This window comes from Prinia subflava, chromosome 2 (genome assembly GCF_021018805.1).
Source record: "Prinia subflava isolate CZ2003 ecotype Zambia chromosome 2, Cam_Psub_1.2, whole genome shotgun sequence".
In the NCBI taxonomy this organism is placed as follows: Eukaryota; Metazoa; Chordata; class Aves; order Passeriformes; family Cisticolidae; genus Prinia; species Prinia subflava.
The window spans coordinates 25,556,995-25,584,191 of NC_086248.1; the positions used below are offsets into that span (position 1 = coordinate 25,556,995).

At 36.4% G+C, this 27,197-nt stretch overlaps 1 long non-coding RNA gene across 1 annotated transcript in view; it reads right to left on the reverse strand.

Moving 5' to 3' along the window:
* Window positions 1-27,197, reverse strand: part of LOC134547702 (uncharacterized) — a 31,207-nt gene that overhangs the window by 2,873 nt on the left and 1,137 nt on the right. Inside the window, exons 2-4 of the long non-coding RNA XR_010079559.1 lie at window positions 17,992-18,199; window positions 15,928-15,991; window positions 11,918-12,022 (exon numbers count right to left, since the gene is read on the reverse strand). This is a non-coding gene — a long non-coding RNA (uncharacterized LOC134547702). The remainder of the gene's footprint in view (window positions 1-11,917; window positions 12,023-15,927; window positions 15,992-17,991; window positions 18,200-27,197) is intronic.

Sequence of the window (27,197 nt, forward strand, 5' to 3'; positions counted from 1 at the left end):
GAAAAAGTGTCCCAGAGAATAAAAAGTGAACAAACATCATTTAAAATGAGGAGGAAGAAAGAATGAAGTCTAGTTGAACAAGCATGTAAAATTCACGTTGTTTTGACAGCATTAACTAGTGATAGCTTGATTTTCTGTCTTTTACTTTGAAAAATAAAATTTAGGTAGTAAACCTAGTTTTCTTGACAGGCCCTTGAAGAAAGGATAAGGATTTTATGAGTCAGAAGATCTCATTGAGATCACATTGTTTTTATGAAACATTTCTTTGAGTCCCCAAATATTTAACCAGTCAGCCAAACCCATTAGATAAATAATTTTATTTTATCAATGGATTGTAACATTAAAGTTTTTCTTATTTTTCTTTTTTTTTTTTCCTTTTGGTTTCTTTTCTGCTTTTTAAAATATTGAGTTTTTTTGAAAAGTCGTACAATTTTCTCAAAACTTAAGTAGCTGAGTCTCTTCTCTTAAGACATGAACTATATATGAATCCTATAGGAATCAGCTTTTCTGGTAGCTGGATAGATTTCCTAGTAGAAGATATTTACATATTCAAATTTTTTCGAAGTTAGATGTCAAGCAAATTTCTTAAGACTCAATTCTCTAAATCCCACTTCATGTTTGGTTGGAAAGACATTAGATCCTAGTATTTGATTTTATTTCATGATAATTTCCTTTAGTTTTTGTAAGCAATGAAGCAGTCCTTAATCACTGACCCCTTTTGATAAAAGACAAGGCTTTTAATTCCTGTAGGGTATTTGTTAACCTTGCAGTGCCCAGCAAAGTGGCTTGGAGGTAACACCTTATGAATACAGGTGGTCAAATTGCAGAACAATGATGAAGTACACTTGGCTACTTAAATGCAAATGATCAAAAATTCCAAAGTACATTTGTAATTCTACAAATATTTGCAATTTTTTTTTTAATCTGGCTTTTTATATGTTCATTAATAAAAATAAAAACAACGACAAGGCAAGAACCCTGAACAGATCCTACTAATGGTGGCTGTGATGGACCATATTTTGCATTTTGTGAAATTAGGAAGAATTCTTTTTTCTGGGCACAGAATATTACATTCTGCAACAGAAGTGAACCCAAGGTTTGAGATTCTCTCTGCCAGTGTTGTGGCTGTCACAGACAACCTCTCAGATCAGCTATCACAGGTGTTTTTTCCACCAACGTTTGTGTCCTGCTTGCCTGTCACAATTCAGGATGGCACATGGACATCTGCAGATACAGACACCCACACCCAGAGCAGCATTCTCAACTCTTACACTCATTTCATGGCTACAATTAAAGAGGTTCAGACTTCATTTTTATGGCCTTGCTCAGGTGGATAAGTAACTCAGGGTAAAAAATCTGGAAAGATATGAATTACATGATAGTAGAATAATAAAAGCAAGAGTGAAATGTGCTACTGTACAAACTATAAATACAAATGCATTGCACTATGCACTATGCACTATGCACTATGCACTATTGCACTAGGTGATTGCCATAACATAATATGACTTCATATTGTTTTCTAAGACGTTTCAGGCAATAGTAAGGACGCAGAAAAACTAGATTTTCCTGGAATGATATCAGTGTATCAGTCATTTTGCATTATTAACATTAAAAGTCATAACCACTGAAAATAGATTTTCCCTCTGTCGGAGGCACAGAATAGATCCCAAACAGCTGAAATTTATGCAGCTCATAATTTAACATGGCAAGATCTACTTTCTTTTACCCTAGGATTAAAGGGATGTCTGGTAAAATCACATTCTCTTATAAAAAGGGAAACAGCTGAATATTGACAAAAGGTTTCAGGGCACATTTTTATACTGCCAAGAATTTTGGATTTGTTATGACAGAGTAAAAATGAAGGCAAACCCTTCATGTTTGCATGACAAGAAGTAATTATTTCGAAAATTTTGAAGTCATATGAAAATTCAAATGTACAGACCTAAAATTCAATATGCAACCTTATTTGAAAGCCTTCACTTCTTCTTACAGAGTATAATGAAGTCTACTGTGTCCAGAAATTATAACATGAAAATACAACATGAAAGAACTTATTCAAACAATTAAAATTGCACATAGGGGTATTTTACTGATTTTATTTTTTATTGTTTGATAGCAGTTTCAAGGCACAAAACTTTTTTTACGTGGACAATTCCAGTCTTCCCTGAGACTCAGAATTCACTTCCCAGCCAAATAGATTTGTAAAATCCAAAAAGAAAAACATGAGTGTACACTGAATACCTGTCACAAGTGTGTGTAAAGCTAGGCAGAATTAAGAGGAATGTGACTGCTTCCCTGTCATCTTGCCAAAAACAACAGCTGGTGAGCGCCTCAAGCTCCGAGGAGGGGCTGGTTCAGAGATGTCACTGTCAGATCCAATGTGCAGGTACCAATCCACTACCTTTGGGAGCAGAGGCTGCAGGAAACCCCCTCACCAGGCAGGCTGACCTGGAGCACTTAGTTCTTCCACCTCCTGCTATGGACCTGGAGAAACTCCAGCAACATCTGGAGACCCTGGTATAAGGCTGGAAGCAGTGGCTGGAGCGTGGCTTGGGAAGAGTAAGACTGAAATCCATGAAACCCCAGCTTGATCATAGCTCATCCTACTGGGATCCATAAAGCCTAAAAGCACAGCACAAACCAGAAAAGGCAGACATTCCAAGATCACTGCTTGTGCTCCTGGTGCTCAGCACCAACACCTGCAGCTTCATCCTCATTCTCCAACTTTTCAGTGCTTTTCAAGAGCTGTGTATTTAATCTCTTCAAGGAAAAAAAAAACATTATCCAAAAATAAATTACTTCAGAAAATAATCCCAAATTTCATTCAATTAGCATTCCAATTAAAGCAATTTGCTCATTATTATAGCTTTAGTTTGTACAACAGAATATTCTGTATGTATTCATTCTGTATTACATGTATATGCACTGTACATATGACAGCAATTCCAGGTATGTTAAGTGTTTTCACTTAACATTTGTTAAACACAGTCCCTAGGGCAGTGGGATGCTAAAACTCTCTTTGTATAAAACCAAATAGATTTCAGTGATGGTACTCACAAGCTTATATTTTACATTTCCCCAAGTTCCTCCTGTATCAGATCAATATACTCTTTTAAAAGGGCAAAATAAATATCCTTTTATTTATCTGATTCTTAAGAGTATCAAATCTCAGTTGCTTCATACTGTATCATGTATAGCATGGAACTGGAGGATGGATTTCAAATCTTCTGAAGTCAGTGTGCATCACTGAGGGTCTGTGCTGGCTTGCATTTAATCACCACTGTCCTTTGTGGTCACTATGCCAAAAAGTCACTGCATTTCCAGTCCTGAATAAAGAATGCTGGTCATGCCCACAACACCAAAAGTGAAAAAATATCTACCGGGAGGTCAACAACGAAGAATAAGGCTTTCCATTTTTGTTAATCCAAACATTTGTGTTTCTGATTTAGGGATTATGGTTCAGCAGATGCCAACTGTTTACATTTCAGGAAAGGTCCCTGTGGTATGTATGAAGGACTTGTCCTGAAGTGAGTCTGCTTGATCTCTATAAATATTTGGAGGTAGCATGGTACTTTAATGGAATTAATAAAAATCGTAGAGATTTTACAGACAGACTATACTCCACAGAACACCTTGGAACTGACTTGATCTACCCCATTTACTAAACTGTCTGCTGTGCTCTCATATTTAGCACAGCATCATTTTAGAGACAGATCTTACCCCTATACACTGATGATGAGACCCACTGAGGAGAACAGGATTTCTCACTGTAGTAAGATATCATTATTCTTTATATTTTACTTTCTGTGTCTGTCTGACATTGAAACTTCCTTACAGATATCAATTCGTGGAGTTGTACACAATTAATCAGAGTATTGGGAGAGAAAGGAATATCTCAGAAACCGCAATAGGCAATTCGTAAAGGCTCATGATTTAATTACATCTTTTATAGCTTATTATAAGTCAACATTTTGCGGTTTCAGTAAAAAACTTAAACGAGTTCTCATGTTTATTTCACACAGTTATTACATTTATCACTCTCAACTGTCCTTTGCTTGGATAAAGATCATTCAAATCTCTTAAATTATATGCCTAAATATATTATTGTTTTTTGTTGCATTGGCCTTCACTCTCCTTTTGCCCTTGACAAAATCAATCATCAAACCTTTTTCCAGTTCTCACAGAGAACTAGTTGTGCCAACCAATTTCCATGTGATGGAAATACCTGCCTGCCCTTTTGTTGACAGGACAAACACATGCAGGATTATACCGAGGTATCTGTACCTCTGAAGCATATACATTGTATTCTTTAAGTGAATCATTTGCCACCGTAATGTTACGCTTATCTCATTCTTTCAGCTGAATCCACAGATACTGGGATGAGCTGAATGATTTTCAACAGTTCACAAATATTTACAAAATAAGTGGTTTTTACTCAAAAATATATTTATGATACTGCTAAACAAAATACAATATTACAGAAAATATTTCTGGGACATAGGGCAAGCAGAAATTCTAAGAAAGAGATCTGGAGCACAAGAACAGCATATACATAGAAAACATACAGAACATAGATTACATTTTTGTATTTAATTCAGGATAATTTTTTCAGAGTTGTCATTATACGATGCATTAGAAGAGCCTGCAAAAGTTTCACAGTCCTTGCACCTTGTTCTGCAGAGATAATTCTTCCTGATTTCATAGACAAACTCAGAGTGAGTAACCAAATATTCAAAATATTTTCCATTCAACTACCAATTAAACAACCAGTCATTACAAAAAATGTTGTTTTCTGACTGTGTCAGTAATGTCATATCTTAAATATCTCTCTGGACCAGGGTTGATTGGGAGAAGTTAAAAGCTAATGAGATTATGATAAAAAAGCAATAGGAATAATTGGAAAGTCATAATAAAAGGCTAATATTGAACCAGTTGGTATTAATATAAAACTGATGTTGAATATACTTTAATTAGAATATAAGAATATGACTCAAAGTGAGATGTCAAAATAGGAAGTGCACAAAAATATAAGTAGGATAGAACTGAAAGGACAAGACATCTTAGAGATTATGTTAAAATGGGCCACTGAGAAATACACCACTATGCAACATGCATTTTGACAAAATGCAGAAAGGTGTACTTCAGAACTCTGGATACTAATTTATATTTCTTTATTTTAAATTCATTGGATTCATACAAAATATCTAGAAGCCATTGTGTCCATCCCTGAAAGCAGCATCTGCTTGATGCATAACTGATGTCCAAGAAACAGTAAACAGTTGAGTGGGAAGGGTAATTACAATATTAGATTGATTTATAGCCCAATGGACTACTTTAATCTGCACCTAAATACTTGAAAATTTCTAGTGGTTCAACTGTCAGTGCTCCCTGTAGATGACAATTTTATTAATAATTTAATTTAGAAACAAGTAAAAGCCGAACAGCTCAGAGGAAACAAACTTTTTTAGAAATGCCAAATGAGCTTGAACAAATCACTGTGCCTAATTCCTATTTAGCACTGAACTGAAATGCATCTAATACATGTCATAAATATGTGTTTATGTGCAATGGGAACAACCATAATTACTCCCTAATCCCTCAATAAGAATGAACATGGCAAACCCCAATTTAGTCTTCTAGAGGAACCCTAATGTTGAATTCTGTTGTGTACATTTAACACTGAGAAAAAAATCTAGAGCAATGTGACATCCTATTAAAAAAAATCAAGTTGTACATTCTTTCCCTTTGAGACAAAAATGAGACATCAGATTCCTGAGACTGGGGATGAACTTTCTCTGTTGGCTGTTATTCCTTCTGGGTAACCTATCACTACATCTGTAACCTTAGCTTAGGTTTAGCCCTGGTTATCCAACAGGCCATCTCTTTCTGGGTCCATACTGCAGTCTGAAGGAGGTTCTCTGTTTATCAGTGTACCTGCATAATCCACCAACCCCCCTGCTGAAGTGGAAGACGATTATATAGCGCAGTGCCAACACACACAGCCTCTATCTGTGCTCCATTTACTGAGAGATGAGGGTGCTTCATGCTATCATTTTAGTTTTTAACCCATGTAAGAGTATGATTCCAACTTGTGTTATTTCTTATTTATATAAACACTAATAATTTGTGGCCTGGTTCCATACTATGGAAAATGATGCATGCACTGCCAGCCTTTTCTTGACTATTGCTTAAAAGGAAACAAGCCAAAAGCTGGATTCACTTTTAAGGCTTTAACTTCATGTAAGTTTGCTGTTAAAGCTATAGAGAGTGCAAAATCTGTTGCCTTGGCAAGGGAACTCCCTGTGCTAACATCCAGCTTTCTGCTCATGTCTGGGCACAGGAGTTTTCAGGAGCTGCTCCAAGTCTTCCCTTTAATCTGCGCTGTCACCTGATTTTGAAGCACCTTGTACTCCCTGGGTCTTTATGGGTAATTTCTATGCAAGCACTGTTATGCAAGCACAATATCCTTGTTCTTTGCCTAAATTTCAGTTGTCCCTGCTTGGCAGCATCCAAGACACACAGTTTTTTATTTTTCAGAGGAAAAAAAAATATTCCATCTTGCTTTGTGTTTCCAACTTCCATCTCAAGATTCCAGCTTTCTAAATTTCTTTGTGCATTTATCCAGTGACTACCTAAGAGGATCCAGTACTGAGGAATTGCTGCCCTAACTGAAGTCTTTGAACTTGTAATTATCTTTTGAAAGTCTTTACTGTACCACCTATGTTCAAAAAGGTTTTATATCTTTAAATGACAAGTTTAGAAGTACATTAGAGGAGACATTGAGAGCATACAAATGTAACTATGGAGATGAGTATTAAATTACTTTACAGGGAGATGAAAGTACATGGATTGGATTTCCATCTTGGATTAGAGTTGTAGCCAAAATTTATTTATACTGTTTGCTGGTTGTTAATTTTCTTCATGAATATTGGCATTTTTAGGTTGCAAAAACCTCTGTGCAAATCTCATATCAACTCCACAGGAGCTATGATTATTAAAGGTAGGTAACAGAAAGGACAGGAAACTGCAGCTGTGTGGGAGAGAGGCATTTCCAAAGAGTCTCTGAAAGACAAAACTGAGTTTACTGTTTCAGCAGTGGGAAATCTGCTCTTAAAAGAGGCCCTGAAGAGGTCCATTTCTTTAATGGAAAATTAAATGTCCACTGTGCAATATGGAAGACTTTGGAACTGCAGGTGTTAAGTTATTGCCCAATTTTAGCCATTTTTGCACAGGGAAGTTCAAACCAGACATTTTTATTTGAGTCAGGAGATGTCCTGTGCATTCTCTGCATTATCAGAGAGACAGAAGGGAAGCAAGAAAGCTGACAACACTAATTGGATTGATAAATGTTAGGAAACTGAGACAAACCATGATGGGAGAGGAAAGTCTCTTTGAGTAGACTGGAAAGTAAAAGGGAAAAGCTGGTAAAAATACCCTGCTTTGTTTGGGATCAGAAAAGGCTGCACTTCTCATATGGGACATTCAAAAATATGTCCTACTTTCTCAAACAGCAGGAGAAGTAGAATCATGATATTACTTAATGGGATGAATGAAGTGGTATCATTTTATCCAAAAGCTTGGATCATTCTGTGTAACTGGCATCCCATCCTATTTATTAAATTCAAAGAATGTTTACAGAGAATAGATGAAAACACCTGACCTTTCTCAACTCAGAGTGGACTACAAAGAAATCAAATGCATTCTGTGGAGAATTCTGTCTTGAATTTTTGGCCCTGCCAACTCAGCACAGCTACCACAGCTCTCAGAGGATTATCTGGAAATGCACTGTGACTTCAAACTTATATACTTGTTTTGTTTGAACACAGTAGACAAGGACTCTCTGTGGACAGTGCCCATTCTTAGTCTGTCATCCCAAGAGCTCCTGAGGGAAGAACTGATATTCTGTGATAACTTGCTGCTGCAGCCTCTTGCTCTGTTTCAGTTGTGTTGGCCATTCCTATAGCTTGTGCTCTCTCAGAGTACTTATGGAGGGTGCAGCATGTACCAGCTTCTCCACAACCGTGTTCAAGTTCAGAAAAATATGTGAAAAAAAGGTTCTGCTCTTTTTTCACCCCCTTATTTCAGATATTGAGTCTAAGGAACAATTTATTCTTCTGGGTAATTTGTAGAAAAGTGCAAATAGGTGCATGGAGTAATAACAGTAATTGTAATTACTGTTGGGAGTAATTCCCAACTTAGTCCAAAAAAAGTATGCACCTAAACAATAGTTGGGCAAATATTTAAAGAGATATATTATTGTATCAACAACACCAATAACAGAAAGGGACAACTAAGGAAGACTACAAAGTCACAAGGGGAAAATATTTTATGGCCTGCAGAAACATTAATAGTAGTGATGAGGCATAAATCAAATGTAGCTACTTGATCTTCAGGCTGAGATTACAGGATGACAATTAGAAAACTCTGTTTCCAATTTAAGTGGATTTGTCTGATTGGAAGTCACCAAAAGACAAAAATTTGGTGCTCAAGATACCTTTTAAAATGAAATCAAATTTCAAGGAGAGCTGTGATTTCAATTGCAACATTTATTTCTACCTTATAAGGCAGGGTTAGAAGAAGTTCCTTCCATATCTTCCTCAACAGCTTTTATATTAGCAAATGCTCATATACTCAAGTGCAAAATTACAGTGATAGAAAAAGACAAGGAGTTCTTTTAATTTGCTTTGCTGTTTTGAACATCCAGTGACCTGCAAAACATGGATAACCATTGGTTTATTCATTCACTAGAAGGCTTTAGAAATATCTCCTCACTTTTACGGGTGTGATAACTGCCAGAGTTGTGAAATTTCGTGATTACTCTAGATATTAAGAATAAACATTGGTACCACTGTGCCTTATATATGCTAAGAATAGGTACAAAAGTTATTGGATTGCATAACACTCACTTCAAACCTGGAGAAGACTTAGGATCTTATTCCATGGAAATAACAGAATGAATGGAAATAATTTAATAGGATTAAACCCACTGTAAAGAGATGTGAAGCATAAAGCCACAGTTAATGACTCGTGATCTCTCTCCCCCCACGCCTGTCAATACAGTTTCTTTATTCCTCTTTGGTGTGTGAACTCATGTATATTCCTCTCATCTAGCAGTTCATGACCTTGTTCAAGTACTTAATCACTTTTTCCTTAAAAACTCACATGATGGTAAGATTACCTTTTTTAAACAGCAATGAAACGTATTACACGTGTGAATAAAGTAAAAAAGAGTAATTCTGAAATGGTGCCTCTATTGACTAAAAATGTTTATGTAAATCCAATTTTCACATCTTTTTTCCAAACACTCTAAAAGAAGATGTGATGCTGACACCAGGGTATTATCGTGGCATGCTTACTCCTTCACCTGATTGTCTCTGATGTCTTAATGTCTGCATTGTGGTTCAATATCACAAAGCAAAATATGTACTGTTCTTTCCTCAGCTGAGCCACTTGTGAGATGTTTCACAGTATCTAGATTGAGACAACACTTCATTATACAAATATACATCTCTGGGACTTAACTCTTATTTCAAGTGACAACAGAAACTGTTTAAATGTTTCTCATACTAAAAAGATCTCAAATTCCATATTTCCATTATGATGAGATTCACACCAAACTCTTACTGAATAAATAACCTATAAACTTTTATTGAATAAAAAGAATTGCATATATAAACAAAAGGAATTGAAGTATTGTTTTAAAGACAATTGAGTCTTGAGTATTGCTTTAAAGACAGTACCACTTTATTAAATCATATTGTAGCTCATCCAAAATATTGCAATATATTTAAAATGTAAGACTAGAATTAGATTTTTTTTCAATTGCTGAAACTCCAGAAAATAAATTGATAGCTATTTTGAAGGTAAGTTTTTCTTACAGATCCTGAGATTTATAAAATAACTTGGAGGGAAGCAAAACGCAGAAGTCAATTCAACCTGTGCTCAAAACCAGGAACTGAGGTCTGCATGCATAGTTAGGAGAGCTCCATGGAGTTAATCTAGTAACACTGTGCTAAATCTTGCCTTTCTTCAAATTATTACTCCCTTGGCACTAGTGCAATAAAGTTCTGATTTTAAACCCAAAAGAATTTGCTCCAATAATACTGCTGTGGATGAAATATCACACTATTTTGTTAAAATCCTCTAAGCATAATATTATTTGGTGTGATTACAAAGTAACTATTAACCCTTACATCATACACTTGGTTGTATCTTTAAAAAGTGGAGGGTGGGTTTTTTTGGCAATTCTCTTGCTTTCTTTGCTGTTATCCAAAAGACACAAATTGGGCTGGCAGTGTACCCTTGTGGCCCAAAAGGCCGATGGTGTCCTGGGGTGTATCAGGAAGATCTTTGCCAGCAGGCTGAGGGATGTGACCCTGCCCCTCTGCTCAGCCCTGAGGCCACATCTGGAGTGCTGTGTCCAGTTCTGGGCTCCTCAGGATGAGAGAGACCTGGAGCTCCTGGAGTGGATCCAGGGGAAGGGAACAACAATGACTAAGGGGTTGGAACATCTCTCTTACAAGGATGGGCTGAGGGAGCTGGGCCTGCTCAGCCTCGAGAAGAGACAACTGAGAGGGGAACTCACCACTGTCTATCAGTATCTGAAGGGAGGGTGTCAAGAGGAGGTTTCCAGGTTGTGCTCAGTGATGCTGAGCAATAGGACAAGACACAGTGGGCCCAAACTGATACACAGGAAATTCCACCTGAATATGAGGAAAAATTTCTTAAATCTTTTACATCTTTAAACTTTTTGCAGTGGTTGAGCACTGGAACAGATTGTCCAGAGAGGTTGTGGAGTCTCCCTCACTGGAGATACTAAAGAATTGTCTGCACACAAGCCTGTGCAATGTGCTCTAGGATGGGCCTTCTTGAGAAGGAAAGTGGGATCAGGTGACTAACTGTGGTATCTTTGGGGTTCTGGGAAATTCCTTCCCTGTCAAACCTGGGCATGTGGTTAAATCCAAGGACATCATGATTTCTGGGAAGGAAGATGGCAGTACAGTATCCTAATCCTTGAGAAGCTGTGAGAGAAGCTCTTGGGGTTTGCACTTCAGGAAACTATCAACCCTACAGAACTGGAGGTCCATTGATGTTATAGGACCTGAAATAAACACATTGACTCCGTGATTTCTCAGAAGGCCAGAAAGAGAGATTTATTCAAAATGTGATTTCTTTATATACTATTTATAGAGACCAATATGATTGGATGGCAAAGTTAACACCTCTTCAAACACATTGGTTAAACCAGAGGGCCATCAAGAAGTCTCTCTAAAAAGAATGAATAACAAAGATATAGCTAACAAAACATCTCTTTTTGTTTACAGCAAATCACTTGAGAAAGAAATTTCACAAACCAAAACATCTCAAACGTAAAATCAAAACTATAGTCCATGACAAGGCTCTGGCATACAGTGAAAGTCTTCCAGCCATTCATATCCTACTCATTGTCTGGAGATGATATCCAAAGAAACTGCATTCATTTTGCCTTGAAGTTTAAGAACAGAGAGAAGGAGGAATGATCAAGGCCATGTGCTGCCCAGATTAATGGTTGTCAGTCTGCTCGTGGCCCTGTCAAATGTAACTATGCAAAGTCTTCTAAGAGCAGAAGTGGATTTGATATCAAAGGCAGCAGCTCTTATCTCAGGGCTTATGTAAGTACATATATATAAGAACACAAGCCTCTACTTAAACCAGCCAGTCAACAATTCTCTTTCTGAACTGTGGTGTCTCCAGAGATCCTTATTCAATTATTAATGCATCTGCTGCTAATTTCATCATGCAGAGTGTGAATTTGTCTTTCCACGATGAGCTCTAAGGGAAGTTTGTAAGAAATATAGAACTTGTCAGCACATAAGAGTCAACACATTACTGCTGTGCTGCAGCCATTTATAACAAAACTAAAATGAGCACTCACTTGTTTGGCATTAATTTAATGTCCCACTTAGCTCCTATCAGACGTAAATAGCTGCTTCATCCATTTAAGCATTTCTGTTCGTGCACATAATGAAGTACTCTGTACCTGTCAAGTAAGCAGAATTCATAACTGAAATAGGAAATGGATGAGAAATTCAATGTTCTTAATATTAAGCCTCTACAGGGGTAGCATCAGACTTTTTTATGGCTTCTGTGATATTCACCTTTTATTCTACTGTTCAGAGACCATAAGAAGACATGAGACATGCTAGCATGCCAAAATGTTCCTATAAGGGACATCTGTTCCACTTATGGCACAATTAACAAAACTGTAGTTGTCGAACACATACTATTACAAAATAAAATAAATTAGCCAACCTCTTGGTATTTAAATATTTTTTATGTTTTCTATTTTAGAAAAACAAAATCTAATTTTAAATGGCATTCTAGCTGTGATCATACTCTCTAGAGGAATTTTTTATGAGAATGAACAGAGGTAATGACTATTATTAGTCATTGTCATTAGCACAAAACATTAGAAATGACAGTATTTATAACAGGCTATGACATGACAGTTAAAATACGAATTTCTATCATTTGTGTATGCTAGACTACAGCTGGTTGCTATTTTCTAAAATTAAACTGATAGAAGTCTGGTAATGGTATATTTAATAGCATGTTCATCATGAGATCTAATTGTTTTCCACCACAGGGTATGAAGTTTTATGTCCTCTATCAACCCAAAACAAACAGCCCCACTGCTTAATGGCTCTTCAATTAATGTTTATGGTGCTACTTTTATTACCTAAGTTACAAGAAAAAAAATCCAACAAAATCACTCCAAGACACCATTTAAGAATTTAAGAAGCTTAATGGGACTTCAACCAATACCAAAAATTACTAAAACATGTATGAGGTCCCACAGCTGAGCATGTGAAATAGAAAACACTAGAACGACATTAGAAAGACACTGGAAAATAGAAATAGAAAACAGTGAGAAATTCTTAATTGCCTTTGGAGGGGAGAACAGACCTTCATGTAGGGGATATTGGTTGAGGGACTGTAGGTTGGCCACCTTGCAGTTGATGTTCGTGCTGGGTTAAAGCAGAGATCAGTTCACCCCAAGTCATGTACAGCTCACACTCTGTTCCTCAGATTGCAACCTTACTCCCCTGAGAGTGATTTGCCCTCAGTAACCTAGATGCGATCCTCGTACTCATAATTCTTTTCCCTATTTAGCAGAGCTCATGCTGATTAAAATGAAAGAGCAGTTCAAAGACAGGCTTCTTTTTAACTGCCTTGGTGCATATAAATTTTTGTCTCTTCCTTTTGTACTAAGCCTCTAGAAAGCAATGTAAAGCTACTGTAAATATGTTTTCACTGGAGAGCTGCCATTGTTCTAAATTATGAAAGCAAATGATTTCTGACTTGGGCTGTTAATTGTACGTAGCAGTAATATATTAATTTTAAGCTTCCCATGATAGCTCAGACACCGTGACTTCCAGCTTTTAACAATGCATTACAAGCCTTTATTTCTCTGACACCCAGGCAATTAATCATTGACACTTCTCAGTCCCCCAAAGTAGCTGGACACCATTAGACAAGAAAGAATCTGACCTGAGGGGGGTCAAAATTTCTTTTCAGGAAATACTTGTTTTTTTCACACCATAAACTCTGCTTGACATTCATTGCAGCAAATATATTTTAATAGAACTGCTGTTATTTTGCCTCTCCTACCAGTCTCCCAGGAGTTTTTTGTAGCTCAACATGATGTTCAGAAACAGGCAAAAAATGCTCTGCAAAGTTTAAAGGCTGTCAAGCCTTCTTGGCAAATTCCCTCCAAGAGCACAGCTGAGAAATGACAAACCTATCACCTGACTAGCTGGTGTTTAAAGCTGATTGCTTTTGATTAGTAAGCAATGAACCTTCTCTTCTGGAGTTCATGCTGTGTTTTATAAGCACCTATTCACTGAAAATTATGCAGCTGAACTGATTTGAATTTGATTAGTGTAACGCTCCAGTTTTATTATTTGTAGTAAATACAGGCATCTCTTATGGTTGTACTGCGCATTTAGGAGAATGTCAGGATAGTTAAAGACTTACTTTTACTACTCATGTATTATTGCTTGACATTTAAAACAAATCCAAGAATAATATATGCCTGTATTGCAGTTACTCACTGTTGTGCATTGCTCCTTATGTACTCACACTCTACTTCCTCCCTGCTCCAGTGGGAAGAAGAGGATGAAGGCAATCCTGCCTGCTCAAGGACAAAGTACTGCGTCCCCAGCAGGTGAGGTGAGCTAGAAGTAACTGAAATGCAGCAGCTAATGTCTTTAATGGAAAACTCCTGTATTAAATTCTGTGCTGCAGACTCTGTGATATTTCAACAGGCAGAACTGAGGAGGAGCTGTGCTGCTACCAGAGGGGCCAGCACTGAACACTGAATCGCTCTTTCAATGTCAGCCAGCTTCAGGAGCTGCAATGTGAATGCTCTGGGAAGCTTGATACCCTTTTATCTTCTGACAACCTTTCAATTATATGTCCTTTCATATTATTACATAACTTCCAATGATCTGCACTGTGGGCTTCAGTAATAAAAACCCATTTCATGCCTGAAGAACACAACTTCTTTGGTAAGTCAGTTTAGACCTAGATGGAGAGCAGTGCATTTGACCAGAAACAAATGCTGAGTGGAGTCAGATGGTCAGGTCAATAAAAGCTAAAAATAATACTTGACTTTGAGAGAAAAAAGAGTTCAGGACACAGCCTAAAGTCTAGATTCACCTCTAGCTAAACAGTTATCTCTGTTTCAGTGTTATAAGGAGAGATTAGACACCCAAAGTTACATGCTGCAGAGAGGTTACAAATATACCTACAAGAACTCACCAGGAAGGTTTGGGAATAACTGAGAGCTTTCATTATTACTAGTACGGTCCAGTGTCCTATGTCTATTAGCTTCAGGCTGAGTATTCTCCAACATTTAATCCTACCTATCTTGAGAAAAAATGCATATACTTACACGATTTACCTCCTCCTTTACTTACCTGTTTTGTAGATCATGATTATAGTGCATGACTACAGCAACACACCCCAGTCATTAGGGATGCTCTTAGAAAAATAAAGGAGGCTCACTTTAGCTGTAATTCCAGCTAATAGTGAAACATTCGTGTGATATATGCATTTTCAGTACTTCTTGAGCTTTCATTAGCACTAGTTGGCTGTCTCAAAAATGTGTAACATAGTAATTTCAACATTATCTATTGATACGTGTTGATAAATATGCAAGACAAGAAGTACAAAAAAGCTGTTTTGGGTCAGGATATTTAAATCTTTTATGCCAGTGATGACTCCTAGTTTTTGAGAACCCAAAGCTGAGACTAGTGAAAGCTGCAGGCTGTCAGTACTTCTGAAAATGAAGGTTTGTCTTCAGTGCTCAAATACAGAGAGAAGTGTCTAATCTATCTTTTAAAAATGTTGAGAGCTATCAATAGAAGTGCCCTCTCCTAAGCAAATCCTATTTCTATACTGAACAACCAATTTAAGCACAAAGCCATCAGAGGAAAGAATTAGCAAAAGTTACTGAAGTACAGAAAATTCATTTCTGGGAAATTCCATAGGCCAGTTTCCACCAGGGCAATGAGGTGCACGAGAAGCTCAAAGTGAAGCCTTGAATGTCTGTTCACAGCAAAACTCCTGTGTCTTGGGCTGTGCTTCTCTACGCTGGGCACAGAACAAGCCTACCTCAAACTCCAAGGACAAGCATATGCCTCATGCCTTGTTCTCAGCTCTGCACAATTTAATTAATGATACGACATGATATACACAATCTGTAGCTTTTAATGCAAGCAACACCCACAACTGAAATTTAAAACTTTGTTCCTTAAATGTTTTTAGTTTTGCCCAGTCTCAGTTACCTGAAAGACATCTAAATAGTCTACACTAGGCATTCAGGCACATTTTCTAAACAGTAGAGGACATTTAATCTCATTTGGGTTTTTTGACACATACCTGCAAAGTGGTTAAATACTCCTTTGGACCTGAACTGAGTATATATACATATATATATCTGCAGCTGGAAAACAAAAAAATCAGAAAATGCAAGGAAGTAATGGAATTAGATGAACCTTAGTATTTTGCTACAAATTTCTGGCTTGCTCGGCATAGGGAAAAATCAGACTTCCCTTTCTTCCTCTAGAGACTTTTGTTCATCTTCTAGAAATATAAGTACAGTCTTCCAGCCTTCTGAAATATTTTATCACTTATTAAAAACTGCAGTTACTGAGTGGAAAGGAATTAACTTTTTTATTCAAGTTTCCAAGAATACTATGTCATTTTCTTTAGGCAATCATGATCACCTACTTCCAAGTCTCCTTGTAAGCCATTTTAGGAAATGTGGTACAATGATTGGGTGTTTGGGCTCTAAGCAAAGGTATTTTGGTCCTGATGAATAGTATGCTGTGTGATGCAGTGCAGTTTCTCCCTTCTTTCATTTGCTATACGCAAAGCAAAAAAAAAAAAAAAAAAAAAAAAAAAAAAAAAAATTCTAGGAGCCTTTGATTACTATTTACTGTGTTAACACACATAAATATAACCTAAGTAAACCCTTAAGAAAGCTGCCTATTTTCACCCTTTTCTTTATCTCACTCACAGCCTACATAAAACTGGAGTGTGAATACTGTCACCTAGGGTTTATTTGCAGCTCTAGCTGGGAGAAAGAATCTTGAAAAATGCACTGACTTTTTTCTCAAGTCTAGAGTTGTGTTAAGTTTGAATAGCTTCAGGCCACATTCTTTTAGCTCTTTCTCTGCAGAGAAAAATCTATGTCAAAACTAGGGCATAGTTTAAATTTTTATCACCATTTGCAAGAGCAGAACCAAAAATAGTGTGGGCAGAAAAGTGCCACCCCTTTTTAACTCAGGGTGACAGGGAATGGGGTTCCCATATGACGGCTTCATGCTGTTCCTCAGGGCAGACTTCTGGTCTGTTTTCTGATGTGCAGTCAGGAGAAACAAGGGAAGGACTGTGCTTGCACCAGGGTGTAGGAAATGAAGGTGTGTCCAGCTACAGCAGGACTCCACATTAGCTACTGATGCTGCTTTTGTGAGCTGAAACCTTCTGAGTGTGCTAGCTACCCACAAGTGACAAGGTCTTTTGTTTGACATGCTCTTTGCTGAAGAAACAAGTTCATTTCTAACAACTAAATGCAATAATTGTACTTTTCTATGATATATGGATTTATATAAGCTTATTACAGAAAAATACAACTCAGTATTTAGCTTGAAGGATTTAGGAAATGTTAAATTTATAATTTCCAACATAACTGCATTATGTTCTTTAGCATATACAAGAGAACATAGCCTTTAACTAAAGGACCCCTTACTTCCCTTATCTCCAAAAGACCTAACTCATTTTGGATATCAGATTGAATTAAATATTAAATTAAATATCTGTCTTAAACTCCAATGGTATGACCCTTTTTTGTTTTCTCTTTTTCACCCAAATGGTTGCTGCTGTTGTTTTATTTACTTTCTGACAGGTTTTCATTGTGCATAGTTTGTAGCAACAATACTACAGTAACTGAACCATATAAACCTCAATAAGTGAATGTTCACAGCAGCTCAATAAAGATACCTGTATTTTCAGAGATGCACAAGTGGAGAACAGAGTAAAAAAACCTCCAGAATCTGCAATATTTGGTTTTCACATACCATCTCAGTGGATTAACTTATCCCAAGGGGAGACAATTTCTTCAAATGTTTGGCATTTTAAAAAACTATTTCTATTTTCAACATGCTACACAAATATAGTTTATTTATTATTGTGTTACTTCTGTGAGGAAGATGATGAACTATTGTGTTTCTTTATGACAGAAAGTGTAAGAATTTAGATGCATAATTAAACTGTCCTGTGTCAAAGTAAACTGCACCAGAGGAATCTCTGTATAAGCTCTTTTACAACGGCAAACAAAATATGAACTAGTTTACAATAATCCTGTTTTTTGCAGACTGAGGTGACCTAATTATCTCACATTTGACACAAACTAAAACCGTATAGAAAAATACTACAGCTCACCTGATAGGCTGGAAGATCACTGTAAGCCTGAGTGGTGGCATATCCTAGAGAGGGTGGTAATGGTAGGTCCAGAACTCAAGGCTGTGGAGAGTCCCAACCTGAGGCCCAGTCCTTCAGAAGCCAGTGATTTACTGCAAATGATGTTGAGCACTCTCAATTTCCTGAACACCATTCAAAAGGTACTGTACTTCCCTAAGGCTCCAAAAATCTGAAAATCAAGATAAAGTTGGGCGGACATATTTAATAAAGAACAAAAAATTAGTTGTCACATTAATTTTTTTGCTTAAATGACCTATGTAGCTTCACACAGCATCTCTGTGACACAGGGTTAAAGTTTAGATGACAGAAAACTCTGGAAGACATTACCTTCCAAATTCTGCATGCTATGAGATAAAGCAGTTACAAAACTGCATGCAAATTTGCTATGCAGTTTTAACACATTCCTGTTCCATGTAAAGTACAGGTAGAATGGGTGTGCATGTGACCACCTGCTTAGGGTCTCTAAAATGATGAGTGTGAACAACAGGGAAAAAAGAGGCAAAGCAACAAACTGAACACTGGTATTTCTAGATTTTGGGTTTTCTTTTGTTTTTTTTTTTTACTTTCTGAAGGTTTTAGTAAAGTTACTATATAAAACTTTAGCTATCATTTTAGCCTAGATTTCTCATCTAAATTATTAATTTTTATACTGCTACAAATTATTCATGTACTGCATCAATACCTTTTCTGTACCTGTAATCACCTACTTGAGATGAAGGCTCATAGTCCATGCACAGTAGTAGGAGTGTGCTTTTGGCAATAAAATAAAAAGGAGGTTTGTGGGGGTGAATTTTATGAACAACAACACTCTTTATGCAGATATTACAGCAGAGTAATTATATTCTTCCAGAATAAATTATTTCTGAATGCTGGTATGGATGAGAATGAGAACTTGTAAGAAGAAGTTGGGTTGGAGCTGTGTTTTATTTTTTGATAATAACAAAATCAGGCCTATGAGAGACTAATTAAAATAAGTTCTTATTACAGTAAATGAATTGTGAGAGAATTTAAAGATTTAGGCTGGAGAGGAAGGCATTTTTTAAACACATTACTTAGTCTCTTCAGCCACCCATTGGAGACAAAGGACATCCAAAGAGTGTATTAGAGCATCTGGCTTAGGTACTCTGAATTATTTTCTGTGAGCAAAGATCACTCCACTGAGTGTGTAGGTACCCTAGGTACCTGTAGCAGCAAAAGCAGATATTTGAAGCTAGGTGATGAATGTGCTCTGTATTTCCCCAAGTGTTACACCAAGGTAATTTCACATAGAAGAAAAAATCCCGATCAGTGGAATAGGGGAATGTAGACATCTTTTTACAGCTTCTACCAAGTTTACTGAGTTGGCAAACAACAACTTTGTGGATGTCTCATGATATTCTCCAAAACAAACAGATTTTCATGAAAGAATCAGAAAATAATTTTTGGGTCACTCAGGGGAATTCCTTATATCCAAAGCAAGTTAATGACACAGGAAACCTCAATTTGCAAATTGTGTAAGCCTTTTCACAAACTTGGAGACATTTTACTTTGATGAAAACTATTAGCTGGGTATAAATATCAGGCTTGCAAAATAAATGGTTAAAGTAAGCCAAGCACTGTGAATTAGTTAAATATCAGTTACACGTCAGTGAAACCCAAATTCAGGTCTTGCCATGTATAGTTTTGATGTAGCCAGTGTCCGAGTTAAACTTTGTTAGTTTGTTGGGGTTTTTTGGTGTTTTTTGTTTGTTTGTTTGTTTGTTTCAACCATTGAGTTTAAAATGGCTGTTAATTTTTTTTGTGCTTGATTTCATCCATAAGAAAGATAAATGAAAGAACAGCTATTCAGTATTTCTTTTGTCCTCATTATTCAACGTGTTTTTCCTTTATTATTTGTCTGAACTCTATTCAAAACTTTATGTCAAAACATAATGTCAAAACATGACAAAATTATGAACTTCGCAGTTTGCTTTCTATGTCCTTTGTGGTAATACTATGTAAATACCTCATAAGTGTAGCTAATTGTTTATTATATTCCTGAGTTAAAATAAAACATTTAACATGGTTCCATGGCCTGGGAAAACCAAAGCTTGCAGCTAACCTTAAACAGCATTTTACAGAGTCAGGCACAGCTCATGATGACCCTTGCAACTCTGATGAAAATCAGATCCAAAGAGTTTTTGTAAGATCTCAAGGCAACAAGAAACACAACATTAGCAGGCTTTTACTTTGAGCAGTTTGCCTACCCTCACAAAAAAACCTGTGTTGATAGAGATGTTGAAGGACAATAAAATCCATTCCTCTGTTTTAGCCAGCTGTTTGCCATTAAACACCCTCCAAAGCACTGGGAATGTCTGCCAGTGGTTCTGTGGCTAAGAGCCTGTTCGGGCACACAACCCTTACACATTTCCACAGACATCAACTTGTACAATAGGCAAGAATGCAATTAAAAATACGAGCACTGCGAAAATAAATCTGAGATGGCATCATTCTGGTGTTGTCTAATTTGAGAATACAGACAGAGCTCTTGTTTCTTCTACATATTTCTCCTGACCCCTTCACCATGCACCCCAAACATCTTTTTCTGGATCTGACAGAAAAATGTTTTTTTATTTTTCTGAACTCTTTAGCATTTTTACCAAAATCCTTGGGTTGAGCAGATATCCATCTTGGAAAACCTAACTTGAAGTGGACACAGTTGCATTTACAGGTAGAAAATATGGCCAGCCCTGCCAGAAGTATATTTACAAGAAAAATGAGAGAATTGGAGGCATGGCAAATTAAACTTTATAGCTTGTTCTGTATTTTATCTGTTGGAGCTATGAATGAGAATGATTCATTGAAACAAGTCTAGATGAAGAACCTGGTATAAAGTGTTTTTATACTAAAAATGCTATCTGCTTTCTAGATCCTTAAAGATATCCTTTGGGTTATTTTTGGTTGACTATTTATTACAAAATCAGGTGCCTTATTTTCAATAATTTAGCTAAGCAGACTCCAAAGTAGAAAAACCCAAATGAACTACTCTGACTGTAAAATTATCCCTAAATTGGTCTAAAATAGAAATTCTCTTATTTCTAGAACCATCAGCACTATAAAGTGTAAGACTATGTGGGTTTTTAGGGTCCAGTCCAAGTGTGCTTAGTGCTATGGGGAGGACATTGGGTATTACCTGGTGTCTTGAGCCCTTATCAGTGTTTTGAGATGCCTTTCCTTCTCATCAAAGAGTTACAGCATGAGAAACTTACCATGGCAACAGGTGATGGAGCTACTGAAAAACATGGTTTTAAAGGAAATGGATGAAGAGAATAATAACAGGCTTTTTCAGTGTAAATCTGGCATATGTGGGTAGGGTTCCTATACAAACACATTCTGCTCTGGCTTCATCCAATTGCCTGGTAAAGTCCATCAGGCACCAAGTGATGACAGTAAAACTGAACTGTGGACAAGGGAGTTCAGTTTTCAAAACAAATCCCAGCTCAGAATGCATCCTGTGTTTCATTTCCTGATGCAGCTTCTTATCCTCACCTGCTGCTTTGCTAATTGCACTTCATTACATCACTTTGACCTGCTGAGTGACCTTAGCCAAATCATGCAACTTCACTGTTTTTCTAATTCTCCATTGTAAGGCAGAGATTAAAATATCTGCTGCCTTTAGTAAGCATTCTGAGTTCAGTGCAGCAATATTCTCTTAAGCTCTGTATGTGCTACTTCAGCTTTTAAGGACTACACAGCATTATTTGGGTCCCCATAACTCTTTCAAATGAGCACTAGGTTCCCTAAAGCACATATCTCACATGCCTTCACAGTCTAATTGGCAACCTATTTTTGCCTTAGATCTGCAAACAAGTTCAGTGATACAAAAAGTATTGTGCCTCCTTCAGTAATGTGATAGTTCTCATGAAAATAAAGTGGTGACTACCATGAAGGGATGAACTTGATTGCCAAGTTGAGATTTGAGCGAGCAACAGTGCCAAGCAAGTACCTTCAACTAAATATTTTTCTTGCATGTGGGAAAATTGGTTATGATAGCTTGAAAAGTAAAAAATTGATATGATACTGTATCTGAAGTATTCTTCCTGGATCAAAGCCATTCCCCACTGCTGCTTAGCAGGACATGGGCCGGAATGATGCAATCCAGTCCTTAACAGCTAAGCGATCTGTTTGAATTTAATTAAGTTATAAATCTGACTACAGATCACATTCTGAATTTCATATTCCCTTTTCAGTCCTTGATGTCAGCATGGATTTTTAGTATATGAAACCTGAGTAAGATCTGCAGGATTAAATTCTCCATCAGAAAGCTACTTTGCTTAACAGGAATTCAATGTAATACAACATTCCTGTCAGTTGTTTGTATCTTTACATCATGAATTCTAAAACAGATATTAAAAGGTATTATATATTCAAAATACCATACAGAATAATAAGAAGAACCCTATCAGTTTTAAATACTCAGAGAATGTCACACTAAATTACTGTATTATTAACAAATAGCAGCATTTCATTTGAATGGCAGTATCCTTGATTATCTTTTCAGCTAAAGTAGATATATGAAACATTATGTTCTTCTGGGAAGAAGAGAAAAAAAGTGGAAAAAAGAAAGGAAAAAGAAAGAAGCTGCATTGCCAAGACCTTCTCATTAAATTTTGCCACTGTTTGTACGGGATTGTTATGAACTTCAGGAAGAAATATAATGAATTATTAGCTGAGCAATGAATATAAGTTCAAGGTGCATATAGTAAATCATGATACAAGACATCTGCACACTTAGTTCTGTGTGCTGTGCAGAAGTAAAGAAAGCAAGCCCATTCAGAATGCTGAGTCACAGATGAGCAGCTCAGCAGTTTGTACCTCTGACTTGTGGGTGGTAACACAGTGTGAAGGTCTTGTAATGCAAGGGCACCTAACAAAATATCCCCTGCTCTCCTGTGAGTAAGCCATCCATCACCAGCTAATGCATCCAGCATGGCAACAACAGAGCCAAACAAGACAGAAGCAGCTATTCTCACACTGTATAATAATATTGTATAACAAGAAACTATACCTCCATTAAATCAATAAGGTATAGCAGCAAAAGAAGTAAACAAGAAACATTGCTTTCATAATTAATTCTACTCTTATCAGGCACTGACACATTTCTGTTTTCCACCTTGTACACCCAAATGTTGTGAAAAGATATTAGAAAGTTCTAATTGTTTCCATATAGCACCTTGAAAAATTCTTAGGGCACATGCAGGATATCGATTATCAACTGCACATCTTTTTCTTTCATATTTTTCTTTTTAATATGGGAATGATGACCTATACCATTACAACATGGGTATTATCTTCTTCCAATAAACCTTCCTTCTGATTTACTTATTTGAAATATGTTTGCAATTGCATTTTCAACAAATCTGGCTATTCTCTGGTAAAGCATACTAGGCTTCAAAATTAATTCAATTATTTTAGGAAAGGTGGCATTTATATCTTTCAATAACTACCCAACACAGCCTTTGAAAAGAATTTATATAAGGAAAACAAACCTTTAAAAAAGTGACATGTTTTTAGTAGAAGTTTAGAAATCTGCATTTCTTGTGCTTAAGTTGACAAAAATTGCTTCTCTTTGAGAACGAAGACTTTGTTCCAGATATGCGTGATTTAGAAATATATTTCAACATGTTCTGCCAAGATGTAATACAAATAAATTAGTCAACCAGAGACTGTGAAAGGACAGAAAATCTTTCCTGTACTCATACTGGCAGGTGCAGTTCATCTTCAGATTCCATGGCTTCAGAACACAAATACTGTATACAGTATACAGTGTCTCCTCTAAAAGATCCCAGCATTCTCATGAGCTACGCTCATAAATTGTCTAATAGCTATGTAGACCAGCAAATCTTTCAGTAGGAATCATTTTCCTTAATGTTTCAAATGAACATTAGCATCTGATTGACAGGACCAGGAACAAAACCAACTGAAGAAAAAGGAAAAGCTTAATGATATCAAAGCTTTCTGTCAGGTTCTAATGATACACAGTAATGACTAGAAAAAATAAATTAGCTAACAACAGAGTGGATGATGATGATCATGTCTGAAGCCATACCTGGTTTGAGAAAGTTATCTGTGTGCCTGTTCTATCTCAGCAGACCAGTACAGTAAAACTGGTATCATGTGACACTTTTTCTGATAAAAGTCTTAGGTTTTAATAACTGACAGAGGTCACAGAGTGCATCTAAGTTTTTAATGGAGGACAAAAAGTTCAGAAGACATTAGCATTATTTTTCTATTCACTATTCAAATATTTTTCAGTTTTTCCTGTGATTTTACTTGTTAATTTGGGTTCTTTTTGTACTTTGATTAATATGTTGACAACAGAGGATGACAAGAAATAATTACAAATATTATTCTTTGGACATTAACTATGGCCAACCTTTCCAATTATAGCCTTTCTTTTTGAGTAAAAACTTTGTAATCTCTTAGTGAAATGCTTTTTTAAATCCTACCTTGCATCTACAATGCATCTACAAATGAACTCCTCCAGATCTCTAAAAATCCACAGATTCTGATATAGGAATAAATTGTTTCTTTGTCATGTAGGATTCATTTGTACCCTATTCTGTGATTCTGACTGCATGAATATTTTTCCCAAACTGCTTTATCTGCTTGTCATCTTGAGCCATTTATTGAAGTTCTACAACATTAGGAAAGAATTCAGGTAATACTTATTAAAAAACCCACCCTATTTTCTTTAATATCTTTGCTAAGAAGTTGTTGGCAAACAGATTGTTTAAGGAGATTATAATCCTGTTTAGATCTGGTATTTCTTTCACAAAAGAAATTACAGAAGGCAACAGGAGAACAATTTTCTGTCAAAATATGTAGCTATTTAAGAAATTTAGGTAGAATTTCTCATTTGTAATTTTACACAGTATTTTTCCATAAAGGAAAGGAAAGTTACCAGTAAGCTTTACAGAATATGAAGTATCTCTAAGAAGGATGCATGAAGAACACTGATATCCAGTGCTGTCCCTCCTTAACCGTTATACAGTCTTGTTTCTGCCTGTTAATGCAATACAATATGGAAAAGGTTCTAGGACTTCCTTTAGTTAATGGATCACAGGCTTCTTTCAGTCACTATCAAAGACTTTTTCTCTCCATGTTTAGCTAGTTTGATGATTCTCCTTTACCTCCGTTTATAATTTTGTAGCTGCAATATTTGACTCTTGTAAAACTTTGGACTTAAAAGGTTCACAAAACAAGACTCCTACTGTCAAACTTGAAGGAAATATATCACTAATGTAGACCAAATTTGTTTTTTATTTGAACACGATACATTGATTACTTGTTCTTGATTTTAACCTTCAGATAATAACCCTGGATGATATTTCTTGAGGACTACCATAAATGCATATTATCACGATAAAATAATAAGCCTTTCAACTGGTGCACTCATCTATGTTAATTATCCTGTTCCTGATGGTAACTTGGTTGCTTTACTAAGTTCCTGATAAGCAGCTCAGTACCTCAGTTGTGGCTGTGGTTTGGCAGTTCCCTGGCAAGAGAGAGACAAAGGAGCTTCCATCCTGCCATGCTCACTCACAAGGTCTGCACCTCCATTTCCTCAGAGCTACCACAGGCACAGTGATGTGCTCTCATGCCCTCACTCCCCATCACTGACATCCCTGTTAGGCACTTTGGAAGTCAGCACATGTCTAAATAAAATGGAGTAATCATGGCTGGGCTATGGAAGGGGCATGGAGCAAGGGGACAGAGATCACTTGGCTTTATGGCTGTAGCTCTGTCAGTCTGCATGGAGGCTGAGGACATCATTGAGCTACAAAAACATTGCCAATATCCTCCGTGGTGAGGTCAGATATACTGTGTTTCCTGAGGTTCTTCATTTATTCATATGAAGATTTAAGATCTTTGTTCAAACACTGTGAGATAAGGAATGAGTTACATGGCACTATTTCATTTTCTAATAAAAGTTGCTGCTCTAGAAATACCTAATTTTTTCAGTTAGAATGGATCTTGAATACATGCAAAAAGGCTTCTAAACAAAATATAATTTGCTGATTTAACTACTGAACTACTAACTACTAAAAAAGTACTAAAAACTATTTAGCACTACTTTCTTCTAAAGATCAAACTGTTCTATTTATGAGGTCAATCCAGACAGACAAAGAAAATCTTTGAAGTATTTGAACAGAAATTTTACATTTTTAACTTCTCTTTCCCAGTATTTTCACTTATTTATTTTGGTATTTTATATTGCTTTTTTCTTTGTATTACAAACAAAACTAATTGTAAGTGAATTAAGCCAAATAAAATGTTTGGTTGGTGACAAGTGTCTTGGAGTGATCTGTTACATGTCTTCTGGTGGTGCATAGAAGTTTTCAGAATCTGAGAACTGTGGCTGACCTGCTGGTGGATGTGTGGAATATGTTACAGCTTTCCATGGAAGACCTGAAGACAGCTGTTAATTCGAATAACCAGACTCTCTTGTTACTCTCTCAAAAATTAATAAAGTGGATTATGTTTTTCCTAAGACATAACTGATTAACTGCAAGGCTTCTTCAGAAACAGCAGTGAAATATATTTTTAGTTAGCACTGAACAGCACATGCAGTCTTGGGTAATTTTTCATACTGTTTTCCTGAAAATCAATAGAAAAAATGTTTGCATAAACAGTTGCTTGCTTGCACTGACTTAACCTACTTTTTCAAAATAATTCTTATGTAAGAATATTTCACAGTGCATCATTTTACTGACATTTTCTGCCATTTTTTAAAATTTACACAAGTAATGGCTGCAAAGTAGATCTGGAGACAGGAATATTAAAGGACACTGCTCTGCTATAAAGCTATATTTATTGAAGTCCATCCTCAAGGAGTTCAGAGTAGTTACCCTCACATAAAAATGTGATGCACAAGTGAGAAATTAATTTTATCTACTTTGCCCTGGATCACACATCAGGTATGACCTGCTTACAGCTTTATGTTATTACCATTTCAGTAAGGCATATGAGCATTTCCTGGAATACTTACATAGTATAATATATAACAAACAATAATCTATAATCATAGTTATACCAGTGTGAAACTATTTATAGCAAAGGAAAGTGTTTTTCTTTTCTGTAGAGATATATACTGACCAAAGCAAATTAGTGTAACTACATGCAAGGTGGGTAGATGGAAGATTTTC